This window comes from Mus caroli, unplaced genomic scaffold (assembly GCF_978045245.1).
Source record: "Mus caroli unplaced genomic scaffold, Mus_caroli_1 scaffold_13, whole genome shotgun sequence".
Classification (NCBI taxonomy): Eukaryota; Metazoa; Chordata; class Mammalia; order Rodentia; family Muridae; genus Mus; species Mus caroli.
Genome location: NW_028227268.1, coordinates 21,344,286 through 21,364,726, shown reverse-complemented (window position 1 = coordinate 21,364,726; position 20,441 = coordinate 21,344,286). Strand labels below are relative to the sequence as shown.

General features: G+C 43.8%; 1 protein-coding gene across 2 annotated transcripts in view; it reads right to left on the bottom strand.

The window, feature by feature from the left end:
- The window catches only part of LOC110306026 (signal transducer and activator of transcription 5B), a 71,334-nt gene that overhangs the window by 41,436 nt on the left and 9,457 nt on the right, over positions 1-20,441 (bottom strand). The window contains exon 1 of one of the 2 annotated variants that reach the window (XM_021178220.3): positions 883-1,448. The exons of the other annotated variant lie outside the window; for it this stretch is intronic. The gene's annotated coding sequence lies outside the window, so the exon portion shown is untranslated. Of the gene's footprint in view, positions 1-882; positions 1,449-20,441 lie in introns of those variants that run through there. 2 annotated transcript variants of the gene reach the window in all.

Here is a 20,441-nt window from a genome sequence, read left to right as displayed (position 1 = left end):
CCCACGTAACGAGCTGGGCAAACACCTGTCACTCTATTTCAGAGGGATCCAGCACTTTCTGGCCTCCCACTCATGCATGTGCACATATAACCTTGCACACACACAGACACACACATGCACACACAACTTACTAGTTCTTTTTACAGACACAGGAATAGAGGATTTCCCAACACTGCCTTACCGACTGACATCCCTGACTTAAGTAGGACATGACATAGTAGAACTTTAGTCATAATATTTCTTTAAAGGAATGTGAGCCTATCACTTTCAGATACTTAGCAACTTAATATGTTTTCAAGTAGTGGGTCAAGATTACTAACAGCTAGGATGAATGTAGAGCCGATGTCTATTTATACGTCCTGCCAGCTCCCTTTCACCTTTGGCATGGCCAAGGAACTTACAGCAACTGCAGACAGAACCAGAAACACAGAAAACCATGCAGAACAGCACAATTCCTTCACACACACACGTCACACTTCTAGCACACGAATCGCACACCTGCCCACATCTGGACGGCATGACAACCATGGATAGTGAAGAACAACAAGTCAAGGCCCCTGGAAAGCTGTCAGGATGAGATGAGGTGACAGAATCCCTCAGCTGTTAGCTCCTGACTTAGCTCCTACTCAAAAGCTGATGGAAGTGGCAGAAACAGGTCTTCTTGGTTCGTATCAACTTTGCACCAAGAGCCTATATGTAGTCCAGGCTGGGCTGGAAGTAACTACGGGGTCCAAGGCTGTCCTCCTGCCTCAGTCTAAGTGTTAGCACTACAAGAGCTCATCCTATATCACGTATGTCCATCCACTCTCATTCGACAGTCTATGCCACCAACAGTCAACCTAGGAAACAGACAGAGAATACAGTTGGAGAAGCACCACCTACCTACAGAGCCCGAATCGCGTGCAGGTTCAGGTTGCTATGTTGCACACATTTACATGAATTATCATCCATTTTTACTTTGGGTCACAGACATGGTATTTGAAAAATGCTTCTTGCTTAGAAAATTAAAATGTTTTCTTGCCAGAAAAAAAAATGGTTACAGGGGGAAAAAAACAAAACAAAAAACAAACAAACGAACAAACAAAAGGTTATCCAGGTAGAAGAATCAATGTCGTTACGAGGACATTTACGACGAAATGAGTTGAGACTGTAAGCTGTCCACCTTCGCTACCTTTCTAGCACTGGGACTCTGCCATCAAACGGAATCCCTTTTGCCTAAATTGCTTTTCTAGAGACGGATCTTCCTTCACCACGCAGCAGCTAACACATCTAAACGCAGCTCAGCTCCGTGACCAGGCGCTGTGCAGGGGCTCCTGCTTCTAATGGCTTGGGCTTGGGCAGCCAGGCTAGAGGCAGAGCTCTGTATACACTCGTTCACTGCTCACTGGCTGCGATGTTACAGGAAGAAGCAAAGAGCAGCGATTTCCTTCCAAAAGGTCAGCTGCTTCAGACAGACCAAACAGAAAGCTGTGAGTTCTCGCCAACTTCCCCTCCGCAGCTAGTACGCAATCACATTTTGTTTCCAGTAAAGCTCCCAAGAAAAACAAGCAAATGGAGACCCACAATCTCTGCCACTGAAGGGTCTCGGCTGAAGCTGAAAGAGGTTAGATCATAAAGCCTCACGCTTTCTAAATGGCAAGGGCACCATTAAGAACCACCAGCTTCAAAGAGAGACCATACTTGGGAGGAGGTGGGGGGAAGGACAGGAACCATCTTAGATTTTGATTAATTGTTTATCTCTTTTGTATGTTTTGTGTGTGGTGCATGTGGGCCATGGCATACGTGTGGGAGTCAGAGGACAGAGACTGTCCTCTGCTCTTCTCTCCATTCACCGTTTGGGTCCTGGCAATCAAACTTGGGTCCTCAGGTTTGGTGGCAAGCACCTTTACCCACTGAGCCACCATGCTGGCCTCCCCATTCCTACATTTTACATGAATAAGCCAGAAGTCTCTATCTAAAAATATGATAGTAATCTGGTGATAAGAGTGACATTTCAAATCTCTAGGTGATTGACAAAATTAAAATGTCAAACTTTTCTCAAACTCACATTCATTTTGTTTTCTCAAAACAGCCATGGGGAGGTGGTTCAACTTTTAGGAGCACTAGCTACTATTCCAGAGGACCTGGGTTCGATTCCCAGCACCCGTATAGCAGCTCACAACTGTCTGTAACTCCAGTTTCGGGGTATCTGACACCCTCACTCAGACATACACGCAGGTAAAATACCAATGCACATAAAATAAAATCAATAAATTGTTTTAAAAACTAAGAGAAAACAAACAAACAAAAGCCCAGTCATGTGTGATAGCTGGCATACACTCAATGCCAAAACCCCAGAGGCCACAGAGAGTACGCACACAACTTCCGAGATTAGACGTGGAGAAAAGACCACTAAAACGATGAGCAAAAAGAAAAGTAAGGTCTTCTTCAGATAGTAATTCCAAATGCTTAAAATGACGCTGAAGATTTCAGTGCCCCACCCCGATAGCATTGTATTCTGGCATAGACTTCTGTAACTTAAAAGTGCACCAAACTATAGGAGAGTCTGCATTCGCTTCTCCTAGAGGCAGCAAGATAAGATCCTTCCTCGTGCAAAGGAGAAGGAAGACAAATGAAGGTTTTAAATGTCTACATATGTCTTGCAAGAAAATGTTGATGGGCTAGACTGGGGAGATAGCTCAGTTGGTAAAGAACTTGTCTGGGAAGTGTGAGAATCTGAGTTCAAATCCCTAGACCCCATAGCTATGAGTGTTTATAATTTCAGCAATGGGAAGACAGGAGGTGGACACCAGATAATATAGCCTATTTGAGGAGCTTCCAGGCCTGGGAGAGACCCTGTCAAACAAAAAAGAATGCTACACAGTTGTCTTCTGACCTACACACACACACACACACACACACACACACACACACACAGAGGAAAAGAAAAGAACACGTGACAAGTCCCTCTGAGAAGCTCACATGGCATGCCATCAGCTCCGTGTGGTTTCTAACTACTCTCTCTCAGGTTGTGGTGGCAACAGAGATAGCAGGCTTTTTGTGGGAGGCAGTCCTCACAGAAGCTGGGCTTTGATGATGGAGTACTTAACCCGAGATCCAGAACACCCAGCTCGAGATGAAGACAACTGAGAGCTCCTGGGGTGAAAAACTTGTTACATGGGCTAAATTAAGCTGCACACTAGAAACTGTTTCATGTCTGACACAAAGCAAGCTTCTTACTTTCCACTCCTCTTTGTCTCTGCTTTACAGCCGCAGGGGTTTTGCACCCAGGGGAGAAAGCTAGCAGGAGAAACAGTGGTTCTAGGAGCAGAAGGAATGAAAAATACCATGGAGCTTTTGCCACATGTCACACACACACACCTGTGTGCGCTGCATGTTCCTCAATAAGTCTCCCAAGAACACCCGTGGTGTCTCTAGTAGTGTCACTATGCTCCAGGTGAGGCAACAGGCTTCAGAGTTAGGGCTCTCAGATTCCCTAAGAGGCCTCAGACCTTCTGAGAGCATGCGCCCAGACTCACATCTTTGCTCATTAAAAATCCTCAGTTGGGCTGGTGAGATGGCTCAGTGAGTAAGAGCACCCGACTGCTCTTCCGAAGGTCCAGAGTTCAAATCCCAGCAACCACATGGTGGCTCACAACCATCCGTAACGAGATCTGGCACCCTCTTCTGGAGTGTCTGAAGATAGCTACAGTGAACTTACACATAATAAATAAATAAATCTTTAAAAAAAAAAAAAAGTTAAAAACTATAAGCCGGGCGGTGGTGGCGCACGCCTTTAATCCCAGCACTTGGGAGGCAGAGGCAGGCGGATTTCTGAGTTCGAGGCCAGCCTGGTCTACAGAGTGAGTTCCAGGACAGCCAGGGCTATACAGAGAAACCCTGTCTCGAAAAACCAAAAAAAAAAAAAAAAAAAAAAAATCCTCAGTTAAGGGCAGTCGAGATGAGTCAGTAAGTAAGGCACTTGCCATCATGCCTGGCAACCCGAGTTTGATTCCTGGGACCCACAAGGTGGAAACAGGAAACTGACTCTTACAGTTATTCTTTGACATCCACACATGCATGTATACATGCACGCACACGCACGTGCACATACTATTTTTTAAATAAAAAAAAAAATCCTCATTTAGCCAAAGTAGTTCTTTGTCTCGAGGGTGCTTTAGAATAAAAGCTATAGAATAAATTATCCCAGAGTGCAACTTCCAAAGAGACCCAACCCAAAAGAAAGCTTTAAATCAGGTCTTTCTGGAGCCTTCAAGTAGAACTGGAGGAAGCCAGAGGAGGGTTTGGTGCATCTTCATCTTTCTGAACCAATCAGAAGTCAGCTAAAGGCTTGGGGTTGTGAAGGTAAGCAAAAGGAGGACCATCCTGTGAGAGGGCAGCTCTCTGGTGAGGTTAATACTTCGGTCTCAGACAGCTCCTGGGTCAAAATGGGCAGTGAGGTGTGTTCTGATGCCTGTCAGCTGCACTGCTATTCATCGCCAACACTAATCCCAGGTCGTGCTCAGCTCTGGCTTTCATAAAGGGACAGTCACTCACACCAATGACAAAACAACCCACCAACTATCCCAGGCGGCAGGATAGGACTGGCTGGTTTAGGGGGCTGAAGCTGGGCATCGCCTGGGAAACTGTTCACACAATAGCAATAATTTAACTTCCATTTATCTAAAGCTGGGGCACCTGAAACCAAAGAGAAGGAGTAGGTTCCTGTGCTGCTAAATACTGATGGTAGAAGAAGCAACTATGTTGCTGTCTCCGTGTGCTTTAAATATGAGTGGATGACGGTAGAAGAAGCAACTATGTTGCTGTCTCCGTGTGCTTTAAATATGAGCTGAGTGCCAAGAATCCTCAGAGTTTACCATGCCATGCTATAAAGAAGCAGATAATGGAAGACAACTTCTGGATTTTCCCTTATGCATGACATGGCAAAACGGGGAACTGAGAGCAAGGACATCTGACAATCTCAAGCTCCTAAGAAAGATGTCCCCTGTACTCTTTCATGCCTCAGTGGGAAAGGGGGCCTTGACAATGCTGTGTCTTCCATCATTTTGAGCACCTCATTTTGAACAGACAGACTGCACCACCACTCTGGCGTTCCAGCTTACCCCTCACTCCGCTTGGTACATGGTAGGTATTTGGTAATTGGGTATTACATATCATTTCAGCGGATCTCCATGTCACAAAGGGAGCCAAGTTGGGAGGAATAGCCGGCAGGCCAATTATTTTCTTCAATGTGTTATTTTTAACACATTATTTGTATCCTTATTAGAGGAGTAATGGGAGTGAATCACATTTTATAGAAACTCTGACGGAGGTTTTGACTCATCGTTAGCGTTAATCAATAGATGAACCATCTGTAAACATCGTGACAAGTTTGGAAAATAGAGCTAACACCTCAGGGCTGTGACTCCAGAGGAAAAGAATGACATGGGTTGCGAGAACGCTGAGCTGAGCTTGAAGCCTCAAGAAAATTCCCTTCATCTCTAAGCAAACGAAACCGGTTCCTTTAATGACACTGCGAGAAAGAAGCTGAGCATAAATGGTAGGCATGGCATTTGCCAACAGCAACAGCACACTCCCTCGGTCACCATGCTTGCCACTAAATGCCACCTAGAGAGATTTATTACTATGCCAAAACAACATGACGAGGTCTGACATCCCCAATGCAGATGAAGGTTTGGAGGATGACTCAGGGCTCACAGTGACACCTGTCACACATAGAACCCATGTAATCATCCCCCCCGCCCCCCAGAGAGTTCGCCATCTCAGCACACCATGCCAACTTGAGATATTTCAGTAGGAGCAGCCACCTTTGACTACAGACGCCTTTTAGATTTGAGATCTATTTCCATGGAGTATGGTAAACTTAGCTATAGATGTCCCCTGTCCCTGCCAAAAATGACAAGCTGCTTGCTTAAAAGCTGTCACTAATTAGCTACTGCTGTAAAGAACACCAGAGGAGGTGCCAATAAAAGCATATTGAACAGAAAAAAAAAAAGGCCCTATAACAAGGAGTGGGGGAACAGAACCTATTTGTGGCTGGTAAACTTTATACACACACGCAATCTAAATCTGGGAGAAGTGGGGGTGGGGCGGTAACGGCTATAGATGCCAGTTCCTCTTTAAACAGGAAGGGTGGGAGGATGCTCCCAGGGTACCAGTGCCACTGAGCTCCTCAATGCGATTTTTCACCGTTCCAGGATGACCCGAGTACGGTTAAGCGTTCACCGTCGGGTGCTCGCTCTATCTCTGGTACCTTCGCAGCTGTGTTTGAAAACACCATAAAAATGGACCTCTAAAGGCACATCCCATTGGCTTCAGTCGAAACATTTATGGTTCTGGATTGAACTGTTGGCCTTAACATTTTACAGGCTGAGAAACGGGGCCAAGGCAGGCAATATGGGTCTACCTGATATAAATGAACGGAGGACAAAGGGAAGAAAGCACCACGGCACAGCTTAGGTTCAGAGCTCTGGTTGAGACTACAGAGCCTGGGACTGAGCAGATGGCTCAGTGGTTGAGAGCACTTGTTGCTCTTGCAGAGGACTGGGGTTCAATTCTCAGCACCCACATAAGAGATCACAACTGTCTTGGTTTTGTTTTGTTTTTTTCCGAGACAGGGTTTCTCTGTAATAGCCCTGGCTGTCCTGGAACTCACTTTGTGGACCAGGCTGGCCTCGAACTCAGAAATCCGCCTGCCTCTGCCTCTCAAGTGCTGGGATCAAAGGTGTGCGCCACCACACCCGGCTCACAACTGTCTTAACTCCAGTTCTGGGGATCCCATGCCCTCTTCTGACCAGGCACACATACACACCCGCAGGCAAAAACCATTTAGACACACACAATTCAATAAATCTAGTCCACAATCAGAGACTGAAGAGACAGCTTCCTTCTAAACATACACAGGGACCCGAGTTTGATTCCCAGCACCCACACAAAAAGCCATGCCTAGAATGCCAGCCAGGGGGGCTGGGATTTAAGACAGGTGGCTCCCCGAGGCTTTCTGGCCAGTAAGAGACCCTGTCTCGATAAACAGTTTGGGAGCTTGCCCAATGGTTAGTGTTGGCCACACAATAGAGAGGACTCATGTCCATATCCCCAGAGCCCACATACATGTCCAGATGCATAGAGGCCTTCTGTAATTCTAGCCTTGGGAGATAGAGATGACCCAGGGCAAACTAGCCAGAAAGACTAACAGCATCTTCAAACTCTGGGTTTAGTGAGAGATCCTGGTTTAGTGAGAGGTGGAAGAACAATCAAGGATGGTACTTGACAATAACCTCCTGTCTTTACATATACATACACACGCACACATATGTACATATATGTACACACACACAGGAACACAGAAGAAGGAAAAGAAGGTGGACAACTCCTGAAAAACAACTGAGATTGATCATCTATGCCTTCCACACAGGCACACACACATGCACTTGTACACACACACACACACACACACACACACACACACACACACACAGAGTTCAGAACCAGAAGCTGAGATGTAGCTCAGTGGTAGGAGAGCGCAGGACCCTGGGCTCCATCCCAAGCACCAAAGAAAACAAGATTCTATTTGAAAGTTAAATTCCGATTTTAAAAAAAAAATTTTTTTTGAGTCATGGTTCCATGTTGCACAGGGTGGCTTTGAACTTGCTATGTTGTGAAGGCTGATCTTGAACTCCTGATCCTCCCCTACCTCCTTCCCCAAGTGCACTTGGCACACAGATAACTTTTCAAATCATTCTCCAAGACTATCTCCTCCCCTCCTTGTTGTAGCTCTAAGAACGTTACAGACATCCCGGCCTTCACTTTCACACTCTGGATTCTGTGCATCTCTCCTTTAAGGTGGACTAATAAAGGGCTGGGACTGGCGCAGAGGATCAGGATGCTTTTGTACCAACCACGCCAAAAACTTAGAATGAACAAGAAGGGAAAAGAGAAAGAGAGAAGAGAAAGGAGGGGAGGGGTAGTGAAGGGGAGGGGAGAGAAGAAAGAAAATGTAGTGAGAATGGGGGGTGCAGAGAAACAACCAGCAAAGCCTCGACTTCAGGCCTAACCGTGACTTCACAGTGGGGCCGCCATCAAAGCCTCTTCTGACACAGAGGCCCCTTGTGTGCAGAATGCTAAATATCTGTATAAGCAATTACATCAATGTACCAGTAATTTTCGAGCCCATAATCAAGTTTAAAGAAGAACAATTTGTTTTATGAAACATGGAGAAAGGCTAATCTCCAATATTACTGTTGGTGCAGGCTTATCAGCAAGACTTGGAGGAGATAAGCCAGCAGACATCCTGATTAGGCATCACAGCTTCAAAGGTTTAATACCCCCCTAGTGGTATGCCTGCCACAAACTCTTGCATTAACTTGTCTCTGGATCCTTACTGTGCGTGTATCTCTGCCGAGGCCCGGGCACAAAGCAGGAACAAGATTACCAGGGAGGAGAGGGCTGCCAGATCTCCAAGGAGGGAGGAAGAGAGAGGCTGGCAGGGACACAGGGACAATTACTGCGTGAGTCCACTTACGTGAGGTACACGGAAGAGTCCAGATCATGCACACAGGAGACGGGTGGTGGCTGGGGTGAGAGGGGCAAAGGGAGAGTTATTCTTTAACGAACAATTTTTGTTTTGGATGACAGAGATTGCACAACGTGTGTGTCCTTAGTGCCACTGAACTGTACACTTGAAAATGGTTAAAGTCAGGGCTGGAGATGTAGAAGCTTGGTGACAGCCAGCCTGGCACCTGTGAGGCCTTGGGTTTCATACTCAGAGCACAGACTCCCTGTGCTTGCCAAAAACAAAATATTTAATAGCATGTTTCATTACGTGTTGTTGTAGTTTTTAAAACAAGGGAACAGTTTTATCTAGCAGACACCCCTCCCATCTTTAACACTGAAATCCAAAGGAAGCCAAGTGCTTTCCTGTCTCTTAAGTTTCCAGACAAGGGCATGTCTCCCTGAGAGTTGATGCTCTCTGGCTATACCAGCCAAGCTGAGGCTGAAGGGGATCAATGGAATCCACGTGTTCCACTGTCAATCAATGGCGATATTCAGAGATGAATGTCTGCTTGCCATTAATAGACAGAACTGGAGCAAACCTCTTATAAAAGCACAACACATTTACTGGGCTCCCATTACCTGCCAGGCTCGGTTACAGAGATCCCAACACACTGTGATGACCACAGCAGACATACATTCCCCAAACTTGGACTCTAGTATCTCCTATGAAATGCTCGAAAGTTGTGTATCCAAACCAGGGTTTGAAAAAGAGTTCTGAAACTCTTGTCAAAAAATAATCCCATCAAAAGGGATTACTGACTTTGGGGAGGCTGCAAATGTGTGCGCGATTTCTGATCAAGTCAGGACATCTGTCCACCGCTGGCAAAAGCCGATCAACTTTATGTGCCAAACAAGTTGGGGTCAAGCAGGGACAGCAGCACAGTGTAGAACCAGTCCAGCTCTTCTCAGCAGTGCAGTTTTACTTGCGGGGGAAACTTGACAAAGCCAAGCCAAATCCTCTTTCAAAGAGGATCTGCAGATTAATCTCCACCAAGCACGGAGTAAAATTCCATAAGACTCAAGGACCCACACACAGAGGGGGCAGGACAGGAGGCAGGCGGGCTCTTCTTCCCAGGGGATAAAATATAGATCAAACCCTACTAACACAACAAATGTAACAGGTAACAAAAATGCAAAAATGCATATAACAAAAAATGAGTGAAATATTTAAAAATGACCGCTTGCTTCTTAATCTAGCATTGTTGCAGAATCAACATAATAAACTTTAAAGCAAAAGAAAAAAATTGGTTACCTTGGACCCTGACAACATTCATGTAGGCTCTTAAATTTCCACCTTTAAGGAAATGATTTGAGATTCTAAATTATGTCCTGATTATATACTTGGGAGAAGATGTTTCCCCCATTTAGGAAAATAATCCCTCATTATTATTTTGTTACATTGCTTGAATGTATTTAGGGAGGGCACGTGCCAATGTCCATGTTCCCATGTGGAGGTTGGCTGACAGCTTGAGGAAGACATTTATCCTTTTTTACCATGCAGGTTCTGGCGATTGGACTCAGGGTGACAAGGTTGGGAGCTGGAGCTTCACCAGCTGGGCCATCTCTCCAGCCCCACCCCTCATTTTATATGGAGGAATAAATGATGTTTACTAAATGGCATCAAGGTATTTTCAACATTACAATGAACTGACTTCGGCCCTGCACTAACATAGACAGCAGCTTAAAGTTCACTCTGCAGTAAAAACTGATGAGTGCTTGATTGACATTTTAATGACTGACAAATTTGGCTTAGGTATGAGGCCACGTTCAAAGTGACACAGACGTTCTATCCATTTCTTCAGAGGATTCTTTCAGTACTAAGCATCTCAAAAGATGGTTAGGATCAACAAAGTAGGTCCAAATTAGGGACACATGCCTATAACCCCGGGACTTGGGAGGCAGAGGCAGGACAATCATAAAAGCTCCCAGGTTCAAGGTGAGCTTGCACGCTGAGACCCCATCTCTAAAGCAAAAACAAAAACAGATGCTCCAAAGAGAAGGTTGGCTGAGGGATGGAGAAGGCAGGGCTTAGCACCGCCTGCATGCCAGCGGCTCGGCAGTGGGCCCTGGAGCTCTGGTCATGTCTTCATACCTGCTTGGAGACAGCAGCTCTCTTAGAGCCTGGCAGTTTAAAGAGGACACCTCTTATCACCTTGCTGAAAATCACCACCTTCCCCATAGTAGCTCCCCAAACTAAATCGACTGAGGGGAAAAAAAATCTCTGGAGAGAAGCAATTCTTCACTTGAAACTAGATCTCAAGTTTCAAACACTGACTTCTATAGATAGCACTATTATTTCCATGACTGTGTATACTCATGATGTGTGTGAGAGGGCATGCAGCACACATGTGGAGCTCAGAGGACAACTTTGTGGGAGTTGGTTCTCTCGGGGATGAAGCTCAGGCCTGCACGCTCCATCAGCAAGTGCCTCTTACCTGCTGAGTTATCTCGCCAGCCCTTGGGCATCATCAATTTTAGGTGCCTTGTGAACGGAGTCTGAATTCAAAACATCAGCACGGTTTTGTTTTTCTCAGCAAACTTAGTTTCACAAAGACAAGCAAGAAAGCAAACCAAAACAACGTACGCATACACATCCTGTAACCAAACAAAAATAGCAAACCTCCCAGCTGCCTAAGAGTCATTTGATAACTCGGCCCATCTGAAACAGAATGGCCGTTTCAGTCTCAGAGTGGGAAGACTCGTGGATGACTGGAGACAGCTCTGGTGGATACATCATTCAAAGGCTGCAGCGAAACCACCCATTCCCTGGGTCCTCCTGCCCCCTGCCTAGACTCCTTGCAGGTGGAACAACATTCTAAAATTCATGTGCACATATGCGCTTTGGAACACGCAACACTTCCCCACTGGTACATTGGAAACAGAAGGAAGATTTCTAGGGGACTGCCTGATCGCTCACAAACCGACAAAGCCCCAGTTAGCCTTTATGCTTTAGGGTTTTATTTTCTTTTACATTTTAAATTACAATTTAAAAATCTTTGGGGGAGGGGTGCCCGTGTCCCGTGGCACACGTGTGGAGGGCAGTGGTTAATTTTAGGACTAGGTTTTGCTCCTTCCACCACGTGGGTTCTGGGGAGCAAACTCAGATGGTCTGTCTCCCGGAACTGGGATGAGAGATGTGTACCCTCACACCCACAAGTTCTGCTTCTGGAGGAAAAGATACTAGAACTTCTTGACAGGACTACTGGTAATAATAAAAAGCAACCCCCCACAGCAGCGTGTCCCCCCCCAACCCCCCGCCCAACCCTAACTGAGCCTCTCTGCTCCTAAGAGGGGAGGGGCCCAGAGTTGAGAAACACCGTGCAGACACCAGGATCTGAGTTCAATCCCCAGCAGCGGCGTGAAAGCCAGACAGGAGGAACGCTCCTGTAATCAATCCCTGCCCTGGAAAGGCAAAGACATGAAGATGGCCGGGGCTAGCTGGCCAGCCAGTCTAGCAAAATTGGTGAGCTCCAAGTTCTGTGACACTATCTCAAAAGCGCTGAGTTGGAGAGCAGTGAGGATAGACACACAAATACACAGACACACTGACACACACACACACAAACACACACACACAGGTGCGCTGGTGAGAGTGCTCACCTACACACACATACAGAAGGAAGTGGGCAGCGGGAGCTTGGAGGACGGGCACAGGACTTCCACCATGCAATGGGGACAACAGCTTCCAAAACAGAGTGCAGTTGGGGGTGTCTGTGTGTCTTGGGGTGGGAATCAGTGTCCCTTAGATGGCAGTGGCTCCAGGAGACAATCTGTGTCCTATTTTACAGTTGGCAGTCCCTTATCCTCTGGAGATGCATTCCAAGACTCCAGTGGATGCTGAAAATCTCAGATGGGACCAAATCCTCGAATGCATATAGCTCTTGGGTGTTTACTCTATACATGCACTCTGATGGCTACATTAAAGTTATATATTAGCCACAATAAGAAATGACCAATTGCCCTGGCTAGTTTCTTGTCAAACAGACATAAGCTCAAGTGACTTCCATAAGATTAGCCCGTAGGCAAGCTGAGTATGGTGGCGCACGACTTCAATCCCAGCCCTCTGGAGGCAGAAGCAAATGGATCTCTCAGTTTGAGACCAGCCTGGTCTACAAAATGAGTTTGAGGACTGCCAGGGCTACACAGAGAAACCCCCAAATACATACATATATACATAAAATAAAAATCAGCATGTAGACGAGCCTGTAGGGCATTTTCTTAATTAGAGTTTGATGTGGGAGGGCCCTGCCCACTGCAAGCGGTGCAACCCCTGGGCAGGTGGTCCAGGGTTGCATATGAAAGCAGGCCAAGCAGACCGTGTGTGTGTGTGCACTGTTTCTCCATGGCCTCTGCTTCAGTTCTTGCCTCCCGGTTCCTGCCTTGAGTCCCTGGCCCGATTTCCCTCAGTGATGGACTATGATGTAGAACTTTAAGTTGAAATAAACCCTTCCTCCCCAAGGGGTTCTACACAGCAGTCGAAATGAAAACTAACCAGCTTGGAGTAATCCTAACAGCCATGAAAGTTGAATGACTCTTCTCTTTGAGTTGCTCACTGCCCTGTGCTCACCTCCTCCTCTAGGTCACCCATGGATGAGGTGGGGTGACTGGTGTAGCCACTGGGGTACACATGAAGCTGCTGGGAATGGGTTGCTAAATGCAAGTTTTGAAACCTCTCCAGGCTCGATGTGAGGATGAAGACTAGCTAACAGTGACTAGCCAGCAGGTGGCATGTTGTCCTAAGACCTCCGGACGGAAGATGAGTCAGGCTCAGGTGAGACACACAGGACAGTGTGAGAGTTCATGGTCTTGAGAACAGTGTGTAACTCAAACACGTGGATTTTTTTCCCCTCTATAACTTTCTATGTATTATTTTCAGACTACAGTTGATTGTGGGGAACAGAAATCTCAGCAAAGTGGATCCTCGGGTAAAGGGATGCTGATGTACTTCTGTACCAGGGTTACGACCGCCTTGTCCACTACAAGCCGCATATGCTACAAGCCGAGCACTTGAAACTGAGGAATGGACTTTTAAATTTTATTTTAATTAACTTAGGAAGCCATGTATGTAATCCAGCAGTCAAAAGGTAGGAAAATCAGAATGAATTAATCCCTATGGCCACATAGGGGGTTCCAGGCCAACCTAGACTACATGAGACCCTGTGTCAACAACTTCCCATTCCCTCTACAGCAAACGAAAAACCTCATGCTCACTGCAGCTTTTGGGAACAAACTGAGTGAAAATGTGGATCTACTTTACCCAGAAGAGAAGTTTTATGACATCTTGCCAGACAAGATGATGTGTGCCTGTAACCCCAGCACTTGGGGAAGAGAGGCAGGTGGATCTCTGAGTTCAAGGCCAGCCTGGTCTACAGAGCCAGTTCCAGGACAGCCAGGGCTACACAGACAAACCTGTCTTGAAAAGCAAAAAAAAAAAAAAAAAAATTCTAAACAGCTTAAAATTTACAATTAAAATGGGTAAAATGTACACCAATTTCTCATTTCTGAGCTAAGTACAAAAATACCTGACGATAATTTTCATATTGGTTACTTGCTGACACTTTTATATTTTGGGTTACACGCTAATGTCAGGTGGCTTTTGTTATTGGTTTTTGTCTTTTTGAGGCAACACGTCACTCTGTTCAAGACTAGCTAGGCTTTGGCTGGCTTCAAACTGGTGGTGATCCTCCTGCCTCAGCCTCTTGAGTGTTAGGATTACAGGCATGCACTACCATGACCAGCTTAGAACTAAACTGAACCTGGTTTTGTTGTCTTACTGTTTAAGATGATGACTACTAAACAATTACACTCCTACAGATATAACCATATTGTTCGATCTCTAGCAGGCTGGGCTACTTTAGAACATAAATATTTTATATTCCTGTGCACCCAGTGCTTGAAGGTTTCTGGCGCACCCAGAGCTCAGCCACCCATAACACTGAAACTTCAGTCTGTTTCTTTCACTTGGGAGAAAACCTCCAGAGCTCTTCTGGAGACCTTTTCCTGTATTTACCGAGACGATAGAATGAAGTGACATTGTTTGAGTTCAAAGTGCAGATACTATTTTTAAAAATTACTGTTTTGTGACGTAGTCTCTATGGAAATGTGTCTACGGTTCCAGCAAAAACTTTTTTTTTTTAATTTTTTTGAGATAAGAGTCTTGCTATGTAGCTTGGGCTGGTCTCAAATTCATTACCCTCTGGCCTCAGCCTCCCGAGTGCTGGGATTACAGGTGTGCATCACCATGCCCTGCCTAGCAATTAATTTATCTAGTGACGTGTAAGTATCCAGCACCAGTTCAAGGAATGCAAAGTCATTTTGACACTTAAAAAAATAAATCTATTCCAATCCTGGGCATGGTGGTGCACAGCTTTAGTTCACAGCATTCAGAAGATGGAGGCAGGTGAATCTCTGTGAGTTTAAGGCCAGTCTGATCTACCTAGAGAGGTCCAGGCAGCCAGGGCTACATTGTCTCAAAGAAAAAACAACCTACTCGAATGCATACTTCAAAGAGAATGCGCCACTCTGATCCACACTGTTCTCTGAAAAGAATGTAACAATCCAAATAGACTGTCTAGTGATTTTGACACACTTGGAGACATGCTGATCTAGGGAGGGGATCTGAACATGTAGAAAGCCTTGGTATATGATGAAAATGTACTGGCACACCAGAAAGGGTAGGAAAAATGATAGGATATTTTTTTTTTGAGCTAATTGTCAAGTCATTTGAAACAACTATAGGTCAAAAGTGTCCGCCCATGTAACATGTTTGCAAAGCACCTGGCACACAGTGAGTCTCAAAATATTAATTATGTGGGACAGACATAAGTGCATTAATCCCAGCACTTGGCTAGAGGGAGGAGGATCTCTATGGGCTCAAGGCTAGCCTGGTCTACAAGTGAGTTACAGGCCAGCCACAGCTTTATAGTAAGACCCTGTCTCTAAAATTATACTTATATATACTATATGATATACATACATATTAGTTATTATCATTAAGAAAAAACAGTGCTAATTTCCTCTCATTTCTTTTCTTTTTCTAAAGATTTATTTATTATTATATGTGAGTACACTATAGCTGTCTTCAGACACACCAGAAGAGGGCATTACACCAGAAGATCTCATTACAGATGGTTGTGAGCCACCACATGGTTGCTGGGATTTGAACTCAGGACCTTCAGAAGAGCAGTCAGTGTTCTTAACCTCTGAGCCATCTCTCCAGCTCTCCTCTCATTTCTTATATAGTAATTGAAAAATTACATTATTTCTAACTATGTTTATGTGTTGGGGTGGGTATTCAGCTGCTTGCCATCTTACTAGCCCTCCCCCAAATATTTTTAATGCAAATATAACATTTTATAATCTCTTGGAAGGAATATTTTAATAATTATGTCTTCATAACCAGACTAGAAGGAATTAAACCAGATTGCATAAAATTTTAGCATTTTATACAAAGTTAAATGGCAAAAACAAAAATGGAAGAAAATCACATAATATATAAGATTTAAAAAAAAAAGGCACTGGGGATAATTTCATTAGATGATCAATACAGACAGGAAAGCAACATTGAAGGAAGACAATGGGCTCTGGAAAGCGAGGGCCAGCCTTGCCAGAAACAAAAAACTTGCCTCTACTGCAGAGGCTTTGATGTTCGGTTATGGAAACGGAGACCCCTCAGCATGCATCCATTAACGGGGAGTGGGGGGGGGCAAATGGACTGGGCGAGTTCTTGGAAACGTTGGTCACTGTTTATGCAAACGACTCAGCAACTCCATTCTAGAACTTTCAATAAAGAGAATAGTCTGACGGGGTGGGGGTGGGGATGGACTTACACTAAGCCTCATCCACAATGCTCATCTCACTGCCAAACTGGAAACAACCTGAACACATATTAATTATTATTTATTGTGCCATTTATTCTGGCTTAGTTACTGCTGTGGTAGAGATACACCATGGAAAACATATCTTTAAAATGCTGAACACCGATGGGCAGCTCCAGGGACAGACGTCTCTCCTGAGACCCCAACGAACACCAAATGGAGGTCTGTTTTCAGCACACGTCTGGACACTGCCCCTGTTTCTTGTGCTCCTTGAGCTCTGTTAGCTGCCCCTGTTAGATCCTACCCTGAGTCTGCGAACCCCTTAAACTGTAGGCTAAAGTTTTCTCTACATTTTACTGGATCAGGACAGTTAATGCTTTCATTAGAATCTTGAAAACCCTCCCTGGTTCTCAAACAGTTGAAACCTTTTGGGTTATACAGTTTAATGGGTCAACTTCTCATCTACCTTGACCTTAAAAAGCAAATGTGATTGATTACAGGGCTCAGTCATTCACTGGTCACAAACATTTACTTGGTTCTAAGTTGTACTTTGCCTGATAACACAATTAAAAGATTTAGGGATTACGTTTCTTTACTCGCTTCATAAGCAATGTAAGCACACTTGTATGTCTATAACAACGAAGTGATAAAAAACTAGACTAAGAATTATAAAGAAAAATTTTAGAATTAGCTTCCCAAATTAGGTGCTTTATTTTTAGAAATTATATATATGTGTGTTAAATGCTAAACACCTGTATGGGTGTTTTGCTGGCATTGTATAGCTGCACACTTGGTGCTTGCACACTCGGTGCTTGCAGTACCCACAGAGGCCAGAAGATGGTGCTGGGTCCCATGGATTTTGACCGGTTTGTGAGCTGTCATGTGGGTGCTGGGAATCCAATCTGGGTCCTTTGGAAGAGCAGCCAGTGCTCTTAACCACTGAGCCATCTCTTCAGCACCAACTCCCCCTACCTCCTATCACATCTTCTGTTTGAGACCTGGTCTCACTCACTATGTTGCCTTAGCTGGCCTGAAGCTTGTTATGTGTAGTCCAGGCTAGACTTGGATACACAGTTCCTGCCTGCCCTTGCCTCCTGTGTGCTTGGATTAAATGCATGTGCTACACTGTGCACTGCCTCCAAATTAGGTTTTGGTTGTTTGTTTTTTTATTTGTTTTTTAATTGTCTCTTGAGTCTTATGTACATTTGAACTCCTTTTTTTGGAGATAGCCTTAAAATATGCAGACTTGGGAAAAGACTTGTTATTTAAGTTCAAAAAGTCAAATAAATACCAGGATACAGTCAAGTAGTTAGTTCTAAATGAAGAGAGCAGCAAAGAATTTTTGTATTAATTTAAAAATATATTCTGAAGTTTGCTGGTATTATGTTATGTCAAGTTTGAAGTCCCAAATTTGTATGGATGTTTAAAACATCCCATGGTCTGGTGAAAGTGATTCCAATACCTAAGGGGAAATAAAGAAATTATTCTAACTGGTTATCAAAGGATCCTATTGATAAATCAAGAGCCCAACAAAAATAGCAATAATAAATGAGCTGAACACGAAGAAAGCACATTATTTAATATATTTTATTTTCTCAAACAGTGTCTAGCTGTGTAGCCCTCACTGGCCTAAAACTCACTATGTAGACCAGACTGGACTCAAACTCACAGAGACCTGCCTCTGCCTCTGGGTACGGGGATTAAAGGTGTGTGTCCTCGGGATACCCCACAAGAAAACGTAATTTTGATTTAAATGAGAAAGGTGTATTTTTAAAGACAGAAGAGTAAGAGGTAATAAAAAACACCCCCAAAGTCAATAACTGTGCCTCTGTTTTTGGTTTTTTTTTCTTTAAACATGAGCAAGAGGCAGAAACAGGTGGATCTTTGTGAGTTGGAGGCCAGCCTGGTCTACATAGCAAATTTCAGGCCAATCAGGGCTCTATAGTGAGATTCCCGTCTCAAAAACAAACAAAATAAAAAGTAATCTGAGCCTTTAACATAAAAATATTTGTTTTCATGCATTTTAAATATCATGGATTTAATATATAAAGCACTAAAAGAAATGAATGCTATATTTATTTTATTGTTGCCCAAATTGGGTTAAAGCAAAATTCCAGTATCGCAAATTCCATTATGGTAAATTATAAAGCCCAACCCAAGGTAAGGCGGACGTCTAGTTACTTTCTGTGAAATAAATAGATGTGCTAGGCTCAAAGGTATTTTCATACAGTTGTCGCTGTGGTCGCTCCATGAGTGATAAGCCTGAGACAGCTATGCCCCAGAATCCTCCAGCAAGATCACCTTGGAACTTATCTTTAGTTCTCTTCTGTAATTCTTCAGGAGTTAAAAAATGTCTTCATGCACAGAGTTACAAACAAACCAATGTGGATTTAATTAAGGGACACTGCGAGCCTCGGGTATCAGCAGTGTCACATGCCCACGAGTGACTCTTCCTTGAAAAGGATTCCTCACCAGACTTAGTCCCAAGTGAGTACAATACACATTTAGTGAAGTCACAGGGCTGGTTGGTGGAGTGGGAAGGGACACAGGTTGGCAACTCTCACAGGTATCACCTCAGCAGGCAGGGACAGGGTGAGAGGGCCGATGAGAAACAATGGAAGTATCACGCTTCAGAGTGGCAGGAAGGTCAGATGAACACCAGACCAGCACGGGTCTTCACCGTTCTTCAGAGTTGCAAACACACCAACACGCATCTCCAGTAAACGAATGGTAGCTTGGCAAGACGCGTGCACGATGAAACAGTATCATTTATTTTATTTACATAACAGTGTGATTCATCCGTTTCTACCTAAAAACACAGGTCATTTCACCAAGAATGGCAACAAACTCTGTCCTCAAATTCAAGGTTTTGTAATTCTGAAAATATTGAATACAATGAAGATGATTTCAGCAAAAGATACTGCCTGACAGCAGCCAACAAACAGAAACATCGCTACTCGCTTTTCTGCTCCTTAAAACTGAAAACAAAAACAAGTCTTAGATCCTAAGATGAGTCAACAGAGAAGAGCCATTTTAAAAACAACAATACAGAAATACTGTTTGTTATTATCTGGTTGTTACAGAAGAATGGGAAGAGACTAGAAAAACCCCTGCCCAGAGCATTCTACAACCCAGAAATCACTCTCAGGACACGTCTGTGGTTTTTATCTAAGTAAAACTGTTTGAAAAAAATTGTTTTATATTTTGATTTTTTCCACTTAATAATGTATTCTGAACTTTATGTAATCATCAAGTGTTGTATTATAACATGGTTTGACACAGCCAAGTGACATCACATTGCAGAAACATCGTATCCTTTCAATATTAGTAGTTCTTATAAATCTAATTGGAAAAACCTTGTTTTTTACTCCATATCATGATTTCTAGTTCAGCTGAACATGTTTTACATAATTATTGGCCATTGTTTTTCTTCTTTTGTGACACTTCCTCTTTAGGGCCCAGCTTTTCCTTATTTTTTATATCAATAATATAGACCATAGTATATAAAAATTACATACATTATATGTACATATTATATATAATGTATAATATATTATAACATATAATACATTATTATCAATATATTATATACATGTAATTAAAATAAATATAAAAATAATGAATATTGACCTATAACCCTATAATGAAGGCATTGTTTTTTTTAATACTGTTTTTTAATTTCCTTTTATAAATTACTTTATAAAAGCTACATCTGTCCTCTTCAAGTGTTTTCATAACCTTTCTAACTTATTCCCCCCTACAAACCTACAGTGTATCTCACATCTGGGTGTTACAAATGCAATTGGTTGCTGAGAATATAATTCAGTTGCTGGACAATGCTTGTGTTGTATGCATGAAACCATGGGTTCAATTATCAGCCCACCTAACACAAAAAGATTAAAAATAAATTAAACTTTAAAACCACCAGTGTCACACTGTTGTGGCAAAACATAAAGTCTTGTGGTGGCCATCCCTTCAACATTACGTGCTCTTCTCTGGTATTGCAAAATGAGAGGGTCACACTTCATCGCTAGCTCGGCGTGTGAATTACAGCCATGTCATTCAGGAAGC